This window comes from Etheostoma spectabile, chromosome 6, assembly GCF_008692095.1.
Source record: "Etheostoma spectabile isolate EspeVRDwgs_2016 chromosome 6, UIUC_Espe_1.0, whole genome shotgun sequence".
Taxonomy (NCBI): domain Eukaryota; kingdom Metazoa; phylum Chordata; class Actinopteri; order Perciformes; family Percidae; genus Etheostoma; species Etheostoma spectabile.
Window position 1 is genome coordinate 18,556,425 of NC_045738.1, and position 14,875 is coordinate 18,571,299.

The 14,875-nt window shown below is 40.1% G+C and overlaps 1 protein-coding gene across 1 annotated transcript in view; it reads right to left on the bottom strand.

Moving 5' to 3' along the window:
- agmo (alkylglycerol monooxygenase) overlaps positions 1-14,875 on the bottom strand; it is a 54,222-nt gene that overhangs the window by 32,664 nt on the left and 6,683 nt on the right. The gene's annotated exons all lie outside the window — the stretch shown is intronic.

Below are 14,875 nucleotides of genomic sequence, written 5' to 3' on the forward strand. Positions count from 1 at the left end.
CACACACACACACACACACACACACACACGTAGAGTTTTGCCCAGTGTGGGATTATCAAAAGCCCCATCTCAAACTCCTCCTCTCTTGCCGTTTAATAAATTTGTGAACTGTATCGAGCCAGGCAGTCGACAAACTCGATGTGCCGATCGTCCGCTGCACCTGAACAAACACACTGCTGAGAACTGAAGATGTGCAGTGTGAGCAGCAGAGGAGCACCATGATCTGTCCGGACACGTTTCCAATCAGTGAAACTGAGGTGGACTTACTTGAGTGTTTGGGGAAAACCCAGAGGAAGTCCAAGAGCAAACTACTGCTCCAGAGATATACTCCACACCTCGCTTATTCAACAGGGTTATTGCTGGGTTGCAGCGGGTGTGAGAGAATAAATGTCACAGGGAATGCTTTTGGAAGTGTCACATCCAAAGTCAAATGGTGTATTTTGGATTGAGGGGAAATAGAAGCGACAGGGCCTGCAGACAAGGCATGGGTGTGAGAGGAGAGCGGTAAAAACCAAAGACTGACTGCATCTGCAGCAGTGAGTCACTAAAATTATGATGTTTCTTCCGCTATGAACCATGGGGAATTCAGAGATGAACTGTCCTGCTTAGAGACATATTGTGGGGATAATCCACCCTTTGTTTAATTCCATCAGCCTGAGTCTTTTGCTTTCTTTCTTCTCACTGCAATCGGGCTTGGCAGGGTCCAGGACTAAGGGCAGCTAAGATTGATGCTTCATGTCATTGATAGGAAGTAGGAACCGCTAGGCTTCACTGCAAGCCCATGTCCTCATCTGTGGACTCGGCGGGACACTGCATAGTTTGGCAGGGCCTATTCAGAAGGGAAGCCCCGTTAATGGTGAGAACCAATGCCACAGAGTCCGCGTTCCCAGTAAGAGCAGAGAAACGCTGAGGACGGCACTTCCATCTGGCCTCCAGCGAGCCTCAAATCACGCTTTCTCAGGAATAACAAGCATGAGTGCTCGCTAATCAGGTTATAGACAGTTATGACTTCTTATATGAGACTCTTCTCATATTAAAAACGACAGCATTAGTCGATAATTAAAATCCATAAAACACTAGATTTATGTTTACATTATAAGGACCTCAAGTGGTTGTGTGAATTATGACTGTTGTCTGTCTGAAACCAAAGTGGAAGTAGCGGTAACCTTGTTTTAGCAACAGAAAACCTTTTCAGGAGAAGGTCAAAGCGTGCAACTTTGACATTAGAGCATTCTGTTCTCATTTAATTTCCTACCAACTGTGCCTGGACAATCAGATCTTAACGACAGCGCTGGCAGACCAGAAAACAGCCGAGTGAATCACTGACAAACAATTTTGGATAAAACAATCATCTTGGAATTTTGTTTGTCTTGCTCTTTGGTCTCACATCTAGTATCCAGTAACCCTAATCAGAAGCAAGTAATGTGTGTGTCCGGCTAACGTTATTTTCACTTGAAACAGAAGCTGTGAGTTAATGTTTTCCACATTGAAAAAAGTCTGTTTCAAGGGTTATTTATGTAAATCAACTACAACCTTTACAGCTGCGTCTATTTCCTCAACACTTCCTCACCATTTCTGCTGCTATTTTTTCATGGATGTACTGTAGGTGTACATGCACATGGATGTTATTCTATACATGCTATGTTGCTCTATGCATGTCGTCAATGGGTACACCACCACACCTATGTGAACCACTGAAAAAATCAGCATTGTGGGTGGTGATTCAGCGGGGCCCACCACATTGAAAAATGACTTACTTAAAATGAAAAGCATCAGTATCCAGAGCAACATGGACATTGTTTTTGAAAGATTTTTTGACCTTTTTAAATGTTTTTTTTTCCAGTCACCTCCATTGGTCTTTATAAAGGCAGATATCTCAAAACCTGGACTAATAAACCAAAAATACCAGCATGGGTAATTTAGGGTAATTTGGATGACAATTTCCTATGGTAAGTGGCTGTAGCATAAGCATTGTATATTACCATGTAAAGTGGTGGAATGTAACTAAGTATATTTATTCAAGTATAGTAAAAAAGGGTAACTACTGTTATTTTTTCAACCATCCTATGTTTTTGTGTCTAAATGACTGATGGGAACAACAATCTTTGACATTGGTCCAGAATTGAGCAAGATCACTGTAGTCGGCAATGGCCAAACAAGCTACAATGTAAGTTAATAGGACAACTGTCCAGCTTGTATTTACCTTCACAAAAGTTAGGCTGAGATTAGGATTCTAAGTGACAACATTCTGGAAAGGATCCCTTCAGAGATAGACATTTAAAACCTCTTTGAGACCTTTCTGTTTAACCAGAAAGAACTTTGAATGTGCTAGCGTTAAACTCACCCGACTTAGCGGCGATAGCAACAGATTTGTCTTATCTGTACAGCTAACGTTAACGCTAACCGCGGTTAAATCTACAGGAAAACGGTTAAGAAGCCTTGCCAAATTTTTCAGAGACCGTTGTCAGAAACTACACGACGTTCCTCCAGGTAAGTGGATTATTAGAATTTTGTCCTCAAATAAATTACATTTATGTTTTCCTCATCATTGTTGCAGTGGTTTTGCTTTATGTTGTTATAGTGACAGCTTGCTACTTTTTGGAGGGTGCTAACTTTCAAGAATTTGTATAGCTTTTACAGCAATACTAGCGAGTTAGTGAATATGTTTGTATCATATGAAACTAGATAATCTAAGAAATCCATTGAAACCAACCATGTCATGCTTGTCCATAACAGGGATATATAATAAAGTTCCAAAGTTAGGCCATTTTCAAAAGGAGTCTCTCTCACCTCAAGATATCAGAATAAAAATGGATTTATCATGTTTTACATTGTAGCTGTTGCCATAACTACAGATTTCAGAAGATGGTGCAAGTTAAAGAATAACAATTTTAACATTTGCTTGACATATTGTAACCATGTTTATTAGTACAGTAATTGCCACACACCAGGTTAAATACATACTTCTCCGGTTAAACAAAACATATGTGCAGTAGTACACCCTGATAAAAAAAAAGATAGCTTAATCATGAAATCTGCCATGTTTTACAGATCTGACTGATCACATGGTGTCCTGAACACATGTACAGTATGACAAGGTTTACCTGGACCCACAAGACTATGAAGGAATTGTGGGACAGGTGCCATACTTGATACTCTGAAGACAACACAGCAGCATCAGGAAAGATTCAGTATCCACTGGATGACTCCTGTGACTTGAGAGCCACATTACCAGCTGACACATATTCAGTAGAAAAAGAAACCCTCTAGACTCGTGGAGGACATGATGAGTTAATATCTGCTACTCTGTACGTTATGTATAGACACTTTATATTTCCGTTTCATTGACTATAAATAAAGTGCTTTATTTCTGGTCTGGTCTTTATTCTTGGTCATTTTTAAGTTTAGTAGTAAGGCTCCTTAAGTGTTATATAACATGTTTTTTTCACAAAGACTGTAATTGCACTATTTATACAGCTGGTATGTCTGATTTAATGCATGTAGAACAGTCAACCACAAAGTCTATTTAAAATCCTGACTATGAAAATATAATCCTTTATGGCAGGTAATAGTGACAGTAAGCAACACAAAACATTTGTTTAACAGTTAAACCTTATTGTTTTGACAGAAGACAATATGGATAAAACCAGTAAGTATTTTGAAAGGGTTAAATCTAATATGCAGCTTGAAAAACATTTCACAGCATAAATATGACAATAACGGCCGAATACAAACTTCAAGTGAAAATGTCTCAGTTACTACAACAGTCCCTTTCACACAGCCTGATCAATGTCTATGGACACAGTACAGTCCTCACATTAGCTGTTGATACTTTAGTTACTGAGCAGTTGACACCCGTCGAGAAATATTACCAGTTTAAAAAATGATAACAAACATTAGGCAGCAGATCTATGTAAATATGTTGTCTGTCATTGTATCCAACATAGGCTCTCCCCAGGGCCACGAGCTCTCCCCCCTGCTTTTTATATTATACACTGACAACTGCAGGGCATCTTGGGAGAACACTTGGTGAAGTTTTCAGATGACTCAACCCTGTTGTCCCTTCTCCAGGGCAACCAATCCAATCACAACAATGCCCTTATGGACAGCTTCCTTGATATAAATGTGTCTAAAACTAAATAATGAATTATAGACTTTAGGAAGCACAGTGACAAACCACAACCGAGTTTAATACACAATGAAAATGTTCAAATAGTCCAAACACATACAAGTACTTCAGCACAGTGTTTGACCCGCAACTGACATTCAGTGAGAACACTGATAGCATTATTAAGCGAGCAAACCAAAGAATATACCTACTATGGAAGCTTAACCCTTTTGGTGTCTTTAAAATAATTCTATGCACATTTTATCAAGCCTTCGTTAAGGGACTATTAACATTTTCTTTCTTATGTTGGTTTAATGGACTATCTGGGAAAGACAAAAAGAGCTTGAGCAACATTGTTAAGTTATGGTCAAAAATGACTGGTACCCAGTTAAAATATCTCTGTTCTCTCTGGAAAACCATGTTGTCTAGAAATGACTCTGCATTCATGTGTGAATTGTGTTTTACAAGCTGCAAATACTTATGAGACTGTTTTAGCACCATAAAAAGGTTTTATGACGCCATGGGCAGGCAACAAAATTAAACTTTATTTTTTCATTGAAAAGTTTATTTGATATAAGTTTCTTCTTACCTGTTTCATAATTGTAATTAATTCATACTTTTTTTATACATTGTTTATACAATATATGTTTTTATATACATTTTTGTTAAAAGTGCAAATTGGTGAAGTATTCAATTATGTTTTTGTTGAGAAATTTTTATTAGTGTTAAATTTTATCTGTCAAGTAGAGGTTTAAAAAACAAGCACATATCTTTCAAATATTGGCCAAAATAAATTTTATTTAATTAAAAAAAACAATTTTGCAGCATTTATGGGCCAGAGAAAAACCCTTATTGGTCCACCTCTACTATTAACTTAACATTGATTGTGGCTTGTTTCGCCGCTGCCGACTGCAGCAATCTCACTTAATTCTGGTCCAATTTCAAAGATTATTGTTCCCATCAGTCACATCAGACACAAACAAAGGAAAATTGGGTTGGAAAAAACAGAAGTTAACCTTTAAGTACAAATTTGACGTACTTGCTTTACTTGAGTCTGTTCTTTTCATGCCACTTTCTACTTCTACTCCGCTACATTTTAGATAGAAATATTGTACTTTTTACTGCACTACAATACTCTGTCAGCTTTAGTTACTAGATACTGTACAGGTTAAAGGACAAGTCCGGCGTAACATTAACCTAAGGGTTAACAACACATGGGTACCGAGTCAACCGTTCCCTGGGATATGTTTTCATGCTAATTGAATGTGACAAATTTTAGCGCAAACCGCTAATTAGCTTATAACGCTAGTTGCGGCATGCAAAAGTAAAAATAAATCGCTGTTTCTATACCACTAACAAGGCTCAAAATAGCCCCACACTTCCACGGTAGCATAATGAGGGTTCCTACATGTAAACCCAAGAATTGAGAACTGTGTAAGTGTACAGACAGTTTAATAAAAAGATAGTTTAGTTTGGTATACAGGCAGGGGCCATCTTGGGAAAACAGTTGTGACTAGTTGAACGACGAATGCTATGTAACCAGCAATATAGCTCAAGTGTTCTTGTAACAGAGTATTTTCACAGTGCAATATTTGCACTTTTACCTAAGTAAAGGATCTGAATCCTTTGTCCACCACTGGTATTTTTGTTCTGGTATTCACCACCAGGATTCACCATACTGCGAGAAGAGGTCTGGCAGCCGACTTCAGGTCAAATGCTGAATTATATCATGAAACATAATCAAGGCCTATAAGTCATCATCAGTCATGTTACGTGACTGAGTTAGACTTTAACAGAGTCTGTTTACGTCCACCTCAACCCTGTCAGGAGCAGTGATTACATAGCCAGAGTTGTATAAACGCAAGAAAGCAAAGTCCTATTGAGCTCCATAAATTCAGCTCCAGTGGGTCCACAGTACAGTGAGTGCCGATTATGATCAAGCTGTGCCTTGATAATGCTGCCATAAAAAAAGAAGTATAAATTGTGAAAAAGAAAAATAATCAGCATAGAAGAAGGTTCCAATCCACTCTCTTTAGTCACCAAAAGCTAATGAAATGCTTTTACATTTCCATCAATCATCTGCCAAATCATCACCCTCAGCGACAAACTCCTGGCACTAACACACGGTGTCCTTCATGTGCAGCCCTCTGAGTGGTGGGACGCCCTGTCAATCACAGCGGTAATGGCCTGTGAACAGCCCTCCAGTGTTTGGATTGGAGGGCTCTTGGATGGGTTGCCAACCCAAACAGCGCGCGCTGGACTCGGTGGGACAGTTGGCCAACTCCCCTCTGCCGCTGCCATACTTCATACTGTCCACACAGCTCAGTCACACACACTAAACTAAACACACTAACCCTGGTCAGGCCCACTTACAGCTCTCACAAACAGGGTGTAAAAACTATGTATAGAAAGTGAAGGGTGACGTAAAATGGCCTTTTCTTTTACATTTTAATATAAACAATATTCTATCACTAACCATTATAATAATTCTAACCTACGGAAATCCAAATCTCTCACCGACATGCAACGGTTTTATTCTTTACGCTCTCTTTTACCACTCTCTGCTGCAAAGACAAAAAAGCAACCTAGCTTTTATGGAAGATTTAAAATACCTAAATAAAAACAAAAATAGTTTAAACCTGCCAATACTTCAAGCAAAACAGTCTTTAATTTTCTTTTCAAAAAAGAAGATACATTACCATTGCCAAAACTTAAGTTATGGCACAGTATATGCATATGTAATATAAAACATATAACAGTGTGTTTTCTATTTCACTTTATTTGTTTTTATTTAGGTATTTTGAATCTTCCATAGGTTTTAGGTGGGTTTTTCTTGATGTAAAAAAATCAAACAGATTTACTTCATACTTCAACAGACAGACAAAACAGACAAAACGAAACGGCACAAACCACAGTAACTCTTCCAAATTCACAAGAAGAAGACTGAAGGGGAAAAGTGTCATAGTACACAGTGGTACTGGAAAGTGAAGTTTTTGAATTAGTCTAAAGTCTAAAATAAGGAGCCTTTAAGATAGTTACTTCAGTTTCAAAATGTGCTTAATTTCACACCCAAAACAAAGCAAAATAAAAAAATATAATAGGAGGTTTACAAAAGATAGCTTGGTGGTAGTTTTACTTTTTCCAATTAAGATTTTATTAGCAAAACTGGGGACTGGTTTACAACCTTCATGATAATGAAAAGGTTAAATGATGGTGAGAACTACAGACACCCAGGTTGTGAAAAAAAGTGTAACTTAAAGTAATCCACATGTGAGACATTACCACTCATCCTTCATATTCACACTTCCTCCCCCCAATCAGTGGAGGTCCGTCAGTCTGTCAGCTGCTGACAGAGGGAAGTCTGTCCGTGTAGCGAGGGGAGCACATGAGGGCAGCAGACAGCCGGACTGTGGCCTCTGCTGAGCTCAGCAACCCTCTCAACGATCACACCACACTTTGCTTTTCTACACTTTGCTGAAAAGCAGTGCATACAGGCTCTGTGGACATGGTGGTCTAGGTTCAAACAGACCAGTCTCTCTCTCTCTCTCAGTAGACCTTCTCTCTCTTTCATCGCACGCCCAGCAGACAGAGAGTGAGAGCACAGTGACCTATAGATCATTGTTGATGTTATCCCTGCCTCCCATGAGGCCTTTCACTTGGTCTCTTCTGCTGCCGTGAGCGAGAACCCCACATCCTGACCCAACCATGCCGACACAACCAGCAAAAACAGTGGGGGCCCGGAATCTTTTGTCGGCACTGCAACCTGCACCAGGCCAGGAACTCGCCGTCACGGTAAAGATTTATGAAGCCTCGGCCGCCCGGGGGCAGGGCACCACCACCCCCACCCCAACCACCTCCGCCCTGCCACACAGCCAGGAGGAGATTTAAACAATAACATCCACATCGGCTGCGTCTCCTCGGGGACGGGGGACAGCGGAGGAGTGCTGAGCACATCTGTTTGTCTTAATAACTGCTGCTGTCGGCAATGCCAAAAGAGTGGGAGGGGTGCGGACACATCAGCAAACAGATAAAGAGGATGTAGTAAGGTGCTAGATAGCATTAAAAAAAGGGGGATCTCAGGGACCTGAGGGAGCTCAACAGGGACAAACCGATTACCAAAACTTCTGTGATTATACCTTATTTTCTGCTCTAAGTTTTGGAATGTTATGTTTTTACAGTTTTCGAACCTTTGAAGGAACTTCCTGTCCATGCATGTTTACATATGCTTTTATATTGCCCTAAAACAACTTATTTCACCACTGTCATACAATTGTTACTAACTTTAACTCATTCATATATTTTATACAGAGCTAGTATTCTGAAAGAGGAGGAGCCACTGATGTCACTTATGACTTATATAAATATATTCAAAACTAGTAGCTTTATGTGAATTTCTTTGGCTGCCATGTTCCCAATTTCTATTTTCAGTGTTGTATTGTTGTACATTGTTGTATTTAACACTGCATATTCCTGCAAATATATCAATATATAGTATATTGATATCTTACACACACATATATATTGTATGTATGTATGTATGTATGTATGTATGTATGTATGTATGTATGTATATATAAAAAATCAATGACATTAGGATGAGAGGCAATACAGAAACAATAATCTAAAGAGGAAGTGAACTAAAGGGCAGGAGAGGAATGACAGACAACTGGTTTAAAGGAGGGACAGGATTTTGTGGCTTGAGGCTGTTTTCTTGCAGCACCTGACACATGCAAACATTACGTTGTTAAAGGTCCTTTCAGACTGTGTGATAACAATAATTTCACAATGTTATTGCATGTCACACTGTTTCAGACTGTACCATATAGATTTTGAGGCATGTCTTATAATTTGACGCAGCAATAAACTTTAAAAACAAAATATAAGCGGATCCATACAGAGCCATCAACCGGAGCCATCTATTGGCACCGCCAATCTTTTTTTTTTTTTTTTAAACAAACTGTCCAAAAGAATAATGTGAATGGTTCCGTACAACATTCTTCACGAGTTACATAAATGCTCCGTTTACATTTATTTAATTGGGGTGTTTATTTAATTTTATGGCATTTGAAAAGTGACAAAAATGTTGGAAAAAACAAAAAAATGTCCCAAAAAGCGCAGAAAATAAAATCGACCAAAACAATGAAAAAAGTGGGAAAAGTGACAAAAACACCGGGGAAACCGGTAAAAGTATCTTTAGGTTTTAATTTTAAATTTTGACCCAGAAAAACAGTTGCATAGTCAATGGGAAGACAACACAAGGGTTAAAAGAGGATGAAAAGTCTATGAAGCACGTCACGGCGAGAAAAGAGGGAAAGTGTGCAAAGTATTCTGCATCATTTCTTGTTGTATTCTTATTGGTCGGTTTGTAAATGTGTCATAGCTGCAGTCACCGTGTGGGATTTTGGTTTTAAATCTTGACGGCGCCTGTGTTTGGTCGCTGAAGCTCTAAATTGGCTGATGTGTTTGAGTACAAACCTAGACCACATTGTTTGATTGTCGTCCAAAGAATTCTCCAAGTTCCTCTCATGACCGTCAACAATCCCAGATTTCTGCCTTTCCAGTTGGCTCAAACTGCCTTTCACTCAATAAGTAGCAGCTGATTGGTTCACACTTAAAATCAATCAATCACTATCCAGTTTTAACACATCACATTAGGGAAGTAATGCTACCATTTCACAGAGCCTTTGAGTGATTCTCTGATGAATCTGAGCTATAAGTGTAACACAGAGCAGGAGCAGTCAGTGTTGGGAGACGACTGCAGCGTCGCTGCATTACCTTACATATAATCAGAGCACGGACAGCTGACTGGCTGATTAATGGCCTCAGCCTGGCTGGCATGCCTGGATATAGATGCCGCCCGAGAGCAGAGCTGCTATTAGTGGCGCTTGCGATATGAGGGTAGAATAAACAGAAATCAACAGGCCTGTCAACAACATGGCCGCATCCGAACCAAGTCGGCCTCCTGCTTACCCGAAACCATCTGGTTCCAGGCCGGTTCGGAATAGGAACGTTTTGGACATATATAGTCTGTCTGACAGGGAAGGCAGCGGACAAAATGTGGGCGAAATAGGAATTTGTTTTCTATTTTTGTCTGTCACCAGGTTATTGAACCACTGTGTTTAGAAAATGTGGTTAAGTGGTGGCTAAATGCGAGCAAGGGTCATATTATTTCAGGTTAGAGGAGATACACTTTCTAGCAATCTGTCAGCAAAATGAAAACTTACATTTCTTTTCTTCAAAAACATGAAGAAAAAAAACGCAAAAGAAACGCAAAAAAAACGCAGAAACAATTGATCATTATGAAAGTAGGACTCACTAAATCTGCAGTTTATTGATAGTGAGACATGCACCAGTGATAAGAGTTTAAGCAATTCCTGATAAAAAGAGGTTAGATAAACAAGCACTCCATTTGTGTCTGTGTGCACAAAGATCATTCAAATGAAAAGTGTGGGGCCTCATTTGCCTCTGATGTTTGTCTGTGCAGACCCTAATGCCAAACAAAGGCCACAAATGGTGTTGTTGCATGCTTTTTGCTAATATTTCTGTCAATGCAGAATCCTGAATTCTATCCAAAAGCCTGCAGAAATGGGCAGCCCCCCTTTCCTTTCAATCTGATGTTATCACAGCGTCTGGCAAGCGCAAAGCCAAGTGGTAATGTCTCCTCCGTGTAGATGGCATCTGCACAGGCTGACGACCTTTCAAAGCACTTTCCACTTAATTATCTTCGAGCTGTCCTTTCATGTGGAAGTCATGAGAGGGAAACAAAGGGCCATAAAACTGGTCAAACTAAAAATGATATTCTACACTAAAGATAATAAGGGCTGCTTTTTCCCAGCAGAGGATGTCACTTTGTCCTCTTTTTGCAGTTTTCTATCGTAATACTTCCCTTATTGTGCAATATTAAGATTTATCACGCACATATTTTGACACTAAAGGATTACAGACGCAGGGTTCCTGCTGTTTTGAAGCAAAAACCGGCAAGCTTGTGAAACTGTTATGATAGATATGAGTGCAATAAAATAAGACTCTTGGAGCAGCGTTACATGACAATTTGACACTCATTAAACTGCTGAAAAATACTTTCTACGCTCATCCTACATGTGCCTCATTCCTCAGTGCTTCAGTACAGGCAACATCCATCCCACACACTGGAAGGTTTTGGGTGAACCTTGCTCCAGAAAAAGCCGGAGGTCAAAATCGAGTTGACCGATGTGACCTCGGCTGACCAGAGTGACGAGTGAGGACGGTGCTGAGCCTGTCCTGCGGTCGGGGAGAACAGCTTCAGTTTGGTAAAAGGGGGAAAAGCTTATATCCTGAGTGAGCGCTGCGGGCACTCAGCACCATACCAATTATCTGCGAGCCCAAAACGTTCCATAATAACAACGGCAAAAGGCTGGAAGGAGAGGAAATGAAAGTAAGTGGAAAGTTGTTGTTTTTTTTGTTTTTTTTTTATGTAAAAATGATTCCGCAGTTCAAAAATAAAAGAATTCCGACCAAATAAACCGAGAGGATACGTGATACGTGTGAGCGTCATTCCTCTGCATCGTCAGACAATGAGGGCAGGAGCGGCAGGAACACACACTTCATTTGAACACACATTACAGCTGGAATTCTAAAAATAAGGTCACACACATGGAAAAGCAATGTGTGCTGCCTAGCCTGGTTTCCTAGATTATCAAAACTCTGGAGCTTTGTTTACATGATTAATCAGACTCAAACTAATGAGGGATCCACCCCAGTTTGCTTCAACGGCAGCATGCCAAGTTCTTTTCCAACTGAGGTGTTGGGTTTCATGTGGTTTGATTCTGTCACAAAACGGCCCACACATTACACACTTTGACATATTCACCAAGAAAACTAAAAAAGAATACATCTAACATAAAAAAAGACATGCAGATACAAACAGCAAAAGGAAGTAAAGGGATTTTCTTCTTTTAGTTGGAAAATGTGTTGTTAGAAAACGGTTTGCTGTTATAAAAAGTTAATCTAGCAACAAGGACTTCAATGTATTGCTATCTTTTTTTCATTTTGATTACGGTTGACACTATTTGTCGAAAAGTCGATTAAGTTCATATTGAGTTTACTTTCAGACTTTGGATTTAATTGTTTTGGTTTCAAGGGCGCACAGCTACAAGTATTGATTTGTTAATGCCAATGCACTACTGCGACATCGATCCATTGACTGTCCTTGGTCTTTGTCTTGTACATACACAAATATAAGGACATTACCAGGCCAGCACTGAGAGGCGCAGGAGGAGCTCGGGCCACTAGGATCCTAAACAGGGACCCTGCCCAACACTAGAGCTGGGCAATATATCGATATTATATCGATATATCATGATATAAGACTATATATCGTCTTAGATTCTGGATATTTTAATATGGCATAAGTGTCTTTTCCTGGTTTTAAAGGCTGCAATACAGTACAGTTATGTAACTTTCTGAACTTACCAGACTGATGTATTATTTGCCTTTACCCACTTAGTCATTATGTCCACATTACTGATGATTAGTTTTCAAAAATCTCATTGTGTAAATACTTTGTGAAAGCACCGATAGTCAACTCTACAATATCGTTGCGGTATCGACATTGAGGTCATTGACATTTGACTTTCCTACCCAAGACTGTCCCCACTGCCTTCAGTGCATGTTAGAAGCAGGTAATTGTTATTGAAAGACGAAGTCCCTCCCCTGACCCTATTTGAATTGAGCCCTGAATTACACATATGAAGTCTGTCAATTAAAAAAAAAAAAAAATGCAAGTGAAGAAAGTCACAGTTTATCATAGGTTTGTCACAGGACCACCTTGTTTTATGTGAAAACGCTCAGTGAACTAGTTGGTGTATCGCGTCTCACCCCGCTTGTTTGCTAGTTAGCTAGCTTAGCTATGTTCCACAACACATGTAACGTTATCTTACTCAATGTGTTCTATCCAATGTCTTTCTTTTTTAAGGCTTTTTTGGTCTTGATTTGATAGGACAGCTGAAGACAGGAAAAGGGGGGGGAGAGCGGGATGACATGCAGCAGAGGACCACGGGTCGGAATCTAACCCGGCCCGCTGCAGTAAGGTCTGAGCCTTAGTACATGGTGCACATGCTCAACAAGGTAAGCTTCCAGGGTGCCCCTATCCCGTAAGATCCGTTGTTTGTGTGAGTACCGTTACATCCCGGTACAAAAACACACATTGTAGCTTGTGGGAGACCTCACCCATGGGACTTTGAAATGTGTTGCCTTTTTAATTACATATTTCCACTTGCATAATTATCTTTTAAATTGCCAAACGTGTGTAATCCATGGGTCTATTCAAGTTGGATCAAGTTAATTATTTTTCTCTCCCTATTCCCTACCGTAAATATTTTTCAGAATCAAAGTCCCGTGGTGGTCCACCGGAAGGGGAGGGACTTCGTCTCCCTATAGAGGCTCCAACTCACTGAGCATCCTGAGGCAATGTTCTCAGTCTCATCAAAATCATGTCGGGCAGTTCTTGGCGAGACATTTCAAAAACACACAGCTTCTGTTTAGCCAGATTCTGGACTTTGAGCCAAAACTATGTGGACTAGACGACCGGCGGCTTGACGTGCCACTGACACAAATAAACACCAGTGCAGGCCCCAAATAAATAATTTTCTTCCGGTGTGCTGTGTGGCAGTCGAGCATCTGGCACCTGCATCAGTTAAGTCAATGCACACGGGAGGAGTGGTTTTTAAAAGATGTCGAGCCACTACTGTCAAACTACTGTATCCGGTATATATTTTTTTATTCCTGCTTTTATTGTGATGCTGCAGGACATCGCTGCTTTAGAGTCGTGACTATATACAGCTTGTTGCTGTGACAGCTCAGGGTTAAGACCATAGCCCTCTGGAGACCACGGCCTCTCACATCTGCACAGCTCAAACCAGCTGCATGTAACTCAAAAATAATTGCTTTCTCCGCAACTTACAGAATAGCATGATGTGTGTGCTATCTTGTGTGCTTCTCCCCGCAGGGATGGCAACTAAATCAAGATTTTGCAACCATTTATCATCAGCTGGCTTTGTAGTTTTTTGTTAGTAGTTTAGTGCCGTGCCTGTTCAAAACATGCCTGTTCACAACGGGCCGATTGCTTGGCCCATGTTATTGCTGCTCGCAGCTTTTCTCATCCAAAAAACTTCACACTCGACACTGGGCTTCCTTTGGTCCTGAACAATACAGCTGCCATGACATAGTTGCGTCCCCTAGCAATGCCAGAGTATACATGTCATTTGCTAACAGCTAGCTATTTGGAACCAGGCTATTTCCAGGAACAAAAGCGTTCTTTACGGAAGTTACAATGCTAAAGCTTGAAATGTTTAAGTTTGCTACTAAAAACTCAGGAGGTGCATACTTCTTTTTATATGAAGCCCATTTTAGACCGATGATTCGCGACAGGACGAGTAAAACTTGCTACTACTTTCTGAAACCTAGTGTTCAACAATGCGACAAGACAAGTGGATAGTCTCCGTAGCATCGACTCTCTGTACCTTCTGTTCTGACTTCTGACTTTTCAGGCTTTGTTGTAGCTAGATATAATTTGTAGCTTCCTAAAATATAAATGAGGATAATGATAGTGAGATACTTGCTACAGTTGCATTTTTAGTAGCGATGAAACTGTGAAAACATTTGTTTGTCAAAGAAATCACTTTTTCCAGGATTTGGGGTGTTATTTTGTGTCTCTGGTGCTTCCACATGGATAAAAAACTATCCATGCTGTTTTGAGTGAAGTTTCTGAATGTCCTCTGCCTTCAGTCT